This window comes from Mytilus galloprovincialis, chromosome 13 (genome assembly GCF_965363235.1).
Source record: "Mytilus galloprovincialis chromosome 13, xbMytGall1.hap1.1, whole genome shotgun sequence".
Lineage (NCBI taxonomy): Eukaryota > Metazoa > Mollusca > Bivalvia > Mytilida > Mytilidae > Mytilus > Mytilus galloprovincialis.
In genome coordinates, this window is record NC_134850.1 from 53,529,499 (window position 1) to 53,538,373 (window position 8,875).

Genomic DNA, 8,875 nt, shown 5'->3' on the forward strand with positions numbered 1-8,875 from the left:
ATTGTATTGTTAAAACTTTCTACATATGATGTATCACGTGCAAGAACGAAATGATCTGGACTTTTGAAAATTACAGATTTATGGATTACACCTAGAAGTAGTTTTTCTGCTATAGGTTTATTGATGGTTGACCTTTTTGGTTCATAATTTAAATCCCTTTTGCATCTGGAGTCTGGGTGACATTTAGTATGGTTGTTTTTGTAATGTTCCACAACATTAATTAAAAGGTCCTTCAGCTCTTTAGGATTTTGTTCGCAATTACGAATTGCCCAATGAAAGTGGGTGGCTACTGATTCTACCTTGTCCTCAAGCTGTTCAGACCACGTTTTACCTTGTAAATATTTAGGTCCAGAGGAAACTTTTTTCATTGCACTTTTCACTGCTTTTATTCCATGCCATGAATCATTCTGGTTTACTACTCCAGATTCACGTACCAACTTGTTTATACTCATGTTCCTGTCATGCGAATGAATACCAACTTTAACATCATTATCATTTAAGTACTGGTATATTCTTTGAGTTCCAAGTTTTTCGTGTCTCTGTGATACAAAGTCGTCTGCTTTAGTAATATGTTCACATTTCAGTACTTTGTGCATTTTCTCGCCTATGGCTACAACACTTGAATCCTTAGCATTTTTCCTCCAGCCATGTCGGGCATCGGTCATAATGTCAATACTTGTTAAGTCTTCATACATGCCAACTTCTTCCATCAATGCAGTCTCAATGCTGTCGTTGTATTCTTCGTCTACAAACCGTTTATATTTATCAAACATGTAACTTTGTTTAGACTTATTGATATGTCCAATATTGGCCCCCTGTGAAAATCTGTTGTAATGTACAGGCAACATTCCACTACATTCATATCCGTGGAAGATTCTTGAATTAGCCATATATTCTCCATTTGGCAAATACGGAGATGATGACCAAAGTACAGAGTGATGCTTATCCTTGTCACATGTAAATCTAATCGCGGCTACATGTCCTTTTTGAGTTCGTTTTTTTAATTTAAAGTGACCTGTACAAAATGATGAATGATTTTCTGAAACACTGACCAATTTCTGTAATGAAGTTTCAGCTGTAACAAAAAGTTGCTGATCAACATCCTTTTTCTCCACCTGAACATGCTGAATATATGTGTTTAAATTCATATTTTCCATTTTGGTCTCAGAGTTGTCTACACTGTGGGTAGAAATAAATTCATCCAGTACTTTCTCCAAAATGTAAGCATTATTTACAGGGTGGTTCATTTCTTTCACTATAATACTTCGTACATGTTGTAGTTTATCTGTATTTCTTTCTAACTTTGACAATGAATCAATTATCTATTTATATTTTTCCCACTGAAAAAAGATTGATTCTGACGAAAGAAAAGGAGATATTATCCTGATTGTCATAACTTGAAGCAATGTCATTTAATTTGTTTTACATTGTCATTTCGGGGCCTTTTATATCTGATTATGCGGTATGGGCTTTGCTCATGGTTGAAGGCCGTAAGGTGACCTATAGTTGTTAATTTCGGTGTCATTTTGGTCTCTTGTGGAGAGCTGTCTAATTGGCAATCATACCACATCTTCTCTTTTTTTTGTAATCAATGAATTTTTTGAAAAGGTATCAAGTCATCAAGTCATGAACATTTATAAAAAGGGGGGGGTCGGAAGAGTCCTGATCCAGATATCTCGGGCTTAAAAACATGAAATCTCGAGGTCCCGAATTTAATAAAAATTTAATATCCCAACATCCCGAAATTCGAAATTCGAAATCCCTGTTCCCGAAAGGGTCAATCCCGAAAATTCCGATCTTTATTTAAAACGCCCGATGCCGACGTCCCGAAAAGGTCCTGCATACGTTCAATTCTCAGTTTAATAATAAATCCACGGCGGTCATTGATATATTATACAGACCCTCTCTATTTTATAAACTCTTTGACCGCCGTGGAAAGTAAACTTGAAAATGATATCAGACAGAAAATACTCTTTATTCGTAGTATATGTATGTTCAAAGTAAACAGAAAAACGCAAACTGGAAGTCTAATCTGACTTAAATTTCGTCCAATGACGGAAACATACCCGGACGCCTTTTTTCTCGTTTTTCTCCCAAAATAACTCAATCTGAATAATCATATGAATGGATGACAAATGCGACTATGCACTGTACCTATAGGACACAGAGACATGATGATTGATTTATTGTGGAAAGAATAGAAGCGACACACAAAATGAGGTCTTCTCGTTTAATAGTATAGATAATTTTAAAATGTCTGAAAACTGTAAGAGTCCATTACGGAAACCGGAGTTATTGGCAACAAGTGATGGCAGAAAATGCGTGATGACAGAAAAATAAGAAGTCGCAGTAAAATCGTACATTTATGAAATGATTTTAGTTCAATTTTCGGAAAAAAATTGGACCACATCCATAGCATATACTTGCTTTTGTCTGATAAAAAATATCATTTCTGCAACCAAGTGCTAATGATTTAAAAATGTATAATAAAACGTGTAAAAACAAAACAATGTCAGTGTTGATACATTTTGAATTCACCCTGGAGATTAGAATTTTTGTAATAATGTTTTAAACGAGAGTATTTACATCAACTTATAAATACGATTGACTTGTCATAATTATTTTGGGTCCTCAATGCTCTTCAACTTTGTACTTGTTTGTACTTGTTTGGCTTTGTAACTATTTTGATCTGAGCGTCACTGATGAGTCTTATGTAGACGACACGCGCGTCTGGCGTATTAAATTATAATCCTGGTACAATGTACCTTTGATAACTATGAACGCATGACATTCAAAAGCAATTTTTATTTTTATAAGCATGTTAATTACGAATGAATCTAAATATTTTGTCATATTTATAAGAGCATTAACATTATAGATAAGGAATATACTGAACACACATAATATGAAAAAAATATATTTCAACCTTGAACATTTTATCAAAATTTTATTCCACGAATTCAAATAACTTTTTTTCTTTCAGTTATATCATATAAAAGAGCATCGTATTCGTGTTAAATATTATATCAAAAAGCTATATCTGTCAAAAAAAATAATATGAACAAATACCTCTTTATTGGCATTTCTATCCTTTTACATGATCATGAGCAGTTGAAACATATTTCTATAATATTTGTAAGGCCATATCAAACTAACCAACATTGATTTAAAGAAAAAGATCAAATACTCAAAATAACCCAACAGTTACATAAAAAACCATATTATAGACACATTTTCAAAAACCAATGTAAACAAATGTGTTGTAGTAAGTTTGGTTTAAGTCTAATAAATAATCTCCAATATTTGTTCGATGAATATTCTTAATTCATTATTATCGTGTTTATTGACCCTGTATTCTTTTTATAATAAATTGTATAAAGTGAACAATGTGATGTTATTATTTGAATTTGAGGGTTAAAAATTATTTTCCCAGTATATTGAGGTCTTCCATAAAACAATTATTTTGCCATTCATCCCTGTGATTAGCTAAATATAACATGTTTCAAATATGTAAACTTTCAAAATCTATAGTTCATTCAACTTAAAATTCAGACAGGTATGCATGTGTATTTAAAAAAAAAATGTTTTAATTGTCATTTATTGGATATTTTTTTACGACAAAAACATATTTAAAAAACTCTTATACTTCGATATAATACACCTTGATTACTGTCGGTATGGAATATGTAGAGGACGCTTCCGAAACTGAAACTAGAAATATTATCAAGAAATTAGACGACTTTTATTGTTGATACAACGAGTTCCAGTACATTCAATTTGATAAAATAAAGGACAAATATCTGCTAAAGTTTGCAATGGCTGGTGGTATTTGGGGGAAAATCAAAAACAGATCAAAATACGTTGGAACTATGGTGTGATAAGCTCATGGAAAAATGCGACCATCTAAAAGAGGAAGAAGTCAAATATTTTTATCACTGTACAACGCTTAAGGGTATGGACAGCATACAAAAAGAAGAAAAACTAAATGGCGGATACACCGGTCTCCCGGCTCGTGCGCCACTTGCTAGTAACGGAGACGTCAAAGGAGTGTAGGTAGCAATGTCGCCAAAAGAACTTCCAAGTAGATCCCCTTACGGAACACAGAGGGTTGTCATTAAGGTAAGATCGTTAATGGCACAATTATCGACACCACGACATATCGATGAAGTAGAAAGTGACGACCGATACGATGCACCTAGTGACGACGAAGATAATGGAAAGAAGAAAGGCAAAGGCAAGAAGAAAGATAAGAAAAAGACAAGAAAACCAGTTAAGAAAAAACAGAAAGATTGCTATTTACAACACAGACAACCAGAAAAGCAAAAATTTGAAACACCATTTCTATTTTTTGAATGTACGCATTTCTATGGATCGACGCAATATGTCCGACTTATTTTGATTCGACAAGATGATGAACTGGTTGATTGGTGTCGTGAAACTCTTAAAGAAATTAACATACGAGACAATCCTTTTCTTGGATTTAAGTGGGGTCGTATATTTACTTATACTGTGTCTAACAGAAAGCATGATGTAATAGTTGAGACTCTTGTAGTCGGCAATATACATTTAGACAGTATGACGGAACCTCCAAATTGGGATACCGTTGGAACTGTGTCCCGAGCAGGGTTTGATCCAAGGTTAGGCGTACTGTAAAGTAACATAGACGAGTGAATATATGTTTCATGAGAGCAGCTATAGTGAGACTCCTCATGGAGTTTTTGATTATGTTATTATTTGGCACTTTTTATAGTGATTAAACGATTTCCATACCAAATATTTTATGATTATTTGATTATTAATTTTGATAATCTATAGGACTAGTTCTGTTTTTATGATTGTTTAACAAAGTAGGTCATATAATCTCCTTGGTTTAACTATCGTGTTTAAAAAAAAAATTCATTTATATCGCAGTGATTAAATTGGCAACCAATTTGTGATTATGTGATTACTTGAACCCTCATGAAGGGCCTCTATAATTTAAACAGAAATACGCTTTTAATATCCAGAACTCTATATAGTTTAAACGAGTACATACTAAAACATGTAAGACGACAACCAGTTGATATTTGGAGGGAAGAATGGTTAAGGAATTGAACTTAACCGAAACTTCGACTGCTGCAGGACGAAAATGAATAATCTATCTACAGAATTATAAAAAGTGGTTTTCAGAAATTGATTTTTTTTGTGGTTTCCTACACCAAAGCATCAACGCTTTGAATTTATCGACGTTTATAATCTTAACGCAGAGTCTTTGAAAAATACTTTTATGCATATTTATTATTAAATATTTTTATGGTATCACATAGTTAAATATGGAAGTGAATATATTCTATCTAGAAAAGACAAATACCAAAAACTGCTGTCAAACAAAGACTTAGATTAAAAAAAAAAACGGAACCTTCATTACAATTCTTAACTTTTTTTATCAATTATGTTTTAAATATAATTATTTTATGATTTCGGAAGGATTTCCACAAAAAAATATAAACTTGTGCGGACTTCCTTACCGCCAAAAAGCGAATAGAATTATTAGCTCGAAAAATCCCAATATCAATAAATGACAGCATGGCACCACATTTTCTTTTTGTGCTTGTTTATATCTAGTTATTCTATAAACATTTGCATTTTGATTAAAACGTTCATCATGAACTATTGGCCTAAGGGTCAGAATAAATATAATAATTGTTTTGAATTTCATTGTAAATACAAATTGTGACTCAATTATATGACCGTTGGCATTATTTTGTCTTGAAAGATCGTTTTCTTGTAGGAGTCATAGTATTTGTATAAATAATGTGCGATGTATATATGTTCCGTTCTGGACCGTGGTGTAGTGGTTAGTGCATCGGACTACTAACACAAAGGTTCCTCGTTCGATTCCCGTCTGGGATGAAAATTTCAGGGACTTAATTTTCGGCTCTCCCTTGACACCATTTGCGAGTATGGTCTTAAGGAAACGATGATAGTCCTTGTAGATTTCGAAAAAGAGCAGGAGAATGCCGCTACAATGCAGCACTCGCACCCGCAAAGTGGGAAGGGATTAATATAAGTTGAAAAACGTGTTTCCCAATCCACTCTAAATAAATATGTTTAAACTATATATGTTCCGGACCATATGAGTATTTGAACCATACGCGTATGGTCATGACCATTTGCGTATACTCATATGGTCGGACCATATGAGTATAATACTCGTTTGGTTATTAACGGGCTGGACCATATCAGTATTTGGACAATATAGGTATTTTTTTAAATAACATTATAAAAGTTTCTATTATACTAAAATTTTATCGAAAAAAAACAATGACGGTTACATGACAATGTATTATTTTTATAATTCAAATACTACGTAAAAGTTAAATATTGATGGCACAATCCATAGTTTTCATCGCTAATTACATTCTTGCATGTAGGCTTTGTGACATTTACTTCCACACTGTATCATAACTTTTTTGCATATTCAAGTCTTGGTTGTGCGTGATTCTTTTCATTTACACCTTTTGTATGCGAGTGAAAAGCTAACCTTTATGTGTACATTGATACCGAGGTCTAGGGCCAATTCGATATGTCTACGGTGTTTTTAAGAAGCTCTAGATCTCAAATATCGTAATATGACTGCAGTACACCATATTCACAAGACAACTTAAATAAACTATGTTACTTTCCAATGACCTCATGTGTAACAGTTCATTAAGAAATTTTTGGAATTTATTTTTTTATTTCGACATATTGCCATTCACTCGTAATGACCATCGGTATAAATGTTTTTATTATAGTTTTGACAAGTAAGTAAAATTAGCTATTTGAAACTTCTAATTTTTATTTAGCTAATCTTTTTATTATAAAATAATATTACAATGACCTATATGATATATACGCGTATGGTCCAACTACTCAAGTAGTAGGGGGAGTGGGGGTTCTGGGCCACTTTGTCTAATGTTAACCCTATGGGGGAAAGGTAGCCTCCTGAGAGGTAGCCTCCCGATGTGAGGCTTATTTCTATGACGTCATTTTTAGGTATTATGACATTTATTAATTGTTTTTTTATTGATTAGTGTACAGATGTGTATGTGTGAGTGTGTGTGTATGTGTTTTGTATGTATCGATTCAAAGCTTTGCTTATGTAAATATGAGCAAGGAATTATCCAAATTGATTCTCTTTTTGTGTGATTGTATTCCTTTTTTCTTTTTTTTTTTAAAGTTTCGGCTTCTTGGTACCACACTTGTAATAATAATAACAGAAGTATGTACAATATCTAATATCCCCGTCAATTCAGACAAACATGGGTCGGAGAGCCATCCACATGGTGCCTTTACAATATAACAAAATTATACATTATAACTATTTTATACATCGAGATAAAAGGATTAGATAATCGTCTACCACTCAACAGTATCTCTAACCTCACGAAAGGGCCAACAGTATGCTATCTTTCGTGCAGGGTTGTACACTGTCGAGACTTAGACTCGAGAGTTAGTCTTTCCGGGATAGTTAACTCTCTCAAATATCAGATAAATCGCGAGCTTTAATCCAAGAGTTGAATTTCTTTGGCCAGTGTAACCATTTCACATAATATTGTTTGTTGGGTCCTTTGCCTTTCGTTTTGAGGATTTTTTCAACTTTCCACATGTCGTCTTCCCGAACATCCACTTTCTGCACTTCTGATTGGTAGAAGGTTCCTGAAATTTCTTCGTCTTGAAAATCAATAAGTCGATAAACTGGAAGCCCACCACGTAATATTCTTCGAGATATTTTAAATATCTCTCCGCTCCATTTCTCATCGTATTCCCTGGTAAAAGGATTTCTTATGTATGTTATCCGAACTTTATCACCGATTTTGAAACGGAAAGGTTTTCGTGCTTTCTCTGTCTTAGGTTGTAATCTTTTCGGTCAATATATTGTCCACCATAGGTTGGTCTCTTTAGATATGTTGAAACTAGAAGAGTGAGCAATAAAAACTCTACAACATCTGTAGTATTTTTGAAGAGGTAAACAGATTCTTCTCTATTAGTGGCTCCCGTCATGTTGTTCACAGTATGTTCTGGTTTACTGTTATATCTTTAAAAATGTGAAGCGTAAATCGATCGATAGTCACGGATTATTAGAACTGTAGTAGTTATCCCCTTTTTACCAAATGGACTGTTATCTCAAGAGTACGCAGAAACTCTTTATAATTTATATATAGAATAGAATTTGAGGGTTTAAAATCATTTTCAGAGTAAATTGGGGTCTTTCATAAAACAATTATTTTGCCTAGCATCCCTGTGACTAGCTATAACATGTTTCAAATATGTAAACTTTGAAGATCTATATTTAATTCAACGTTTACAGTTATGTATTACAAAAAAATGTATGTGTATTTTAAGCTGTTTAAATTGTCAATTATTGGATATTTCTTTACGACAAAACATATTTAAATAACTCGTATACTGTAGTTCGATATAATACACCTCGATTATTACTATATGTTGAGGACGCTTGCGAAACTGAAACTAGAAATATTATCAAGAAATAAGACGACTTTTATTGTTGATACGAGATCAAGTACATTGATAACATAAAGGACAAATATCTGCTAAAGTTTGCAATGGCTAGTAATTGGGGGAAATCAATAACTGACCAAAATACGTTGGAACTATGGTGGGAGAGGCTCATGGAAAAATGCGACTATTTAGAGGAGGAAGAAGTCAAATATTTCTATCACTGTACAACCTTAAAGGGTATGGACAGTATACTAAAAGAAGAAAAACTAAATGGCGGATACACCGGTCTCCCGGCTCGTGCGCCACTTGCTAGTAACGAAGACGTCAAAGGAGTGTGGATAGCAATGTCGCCAAAAGAACTTCCAAGAAGATCCCCTTACGGAACACAGAG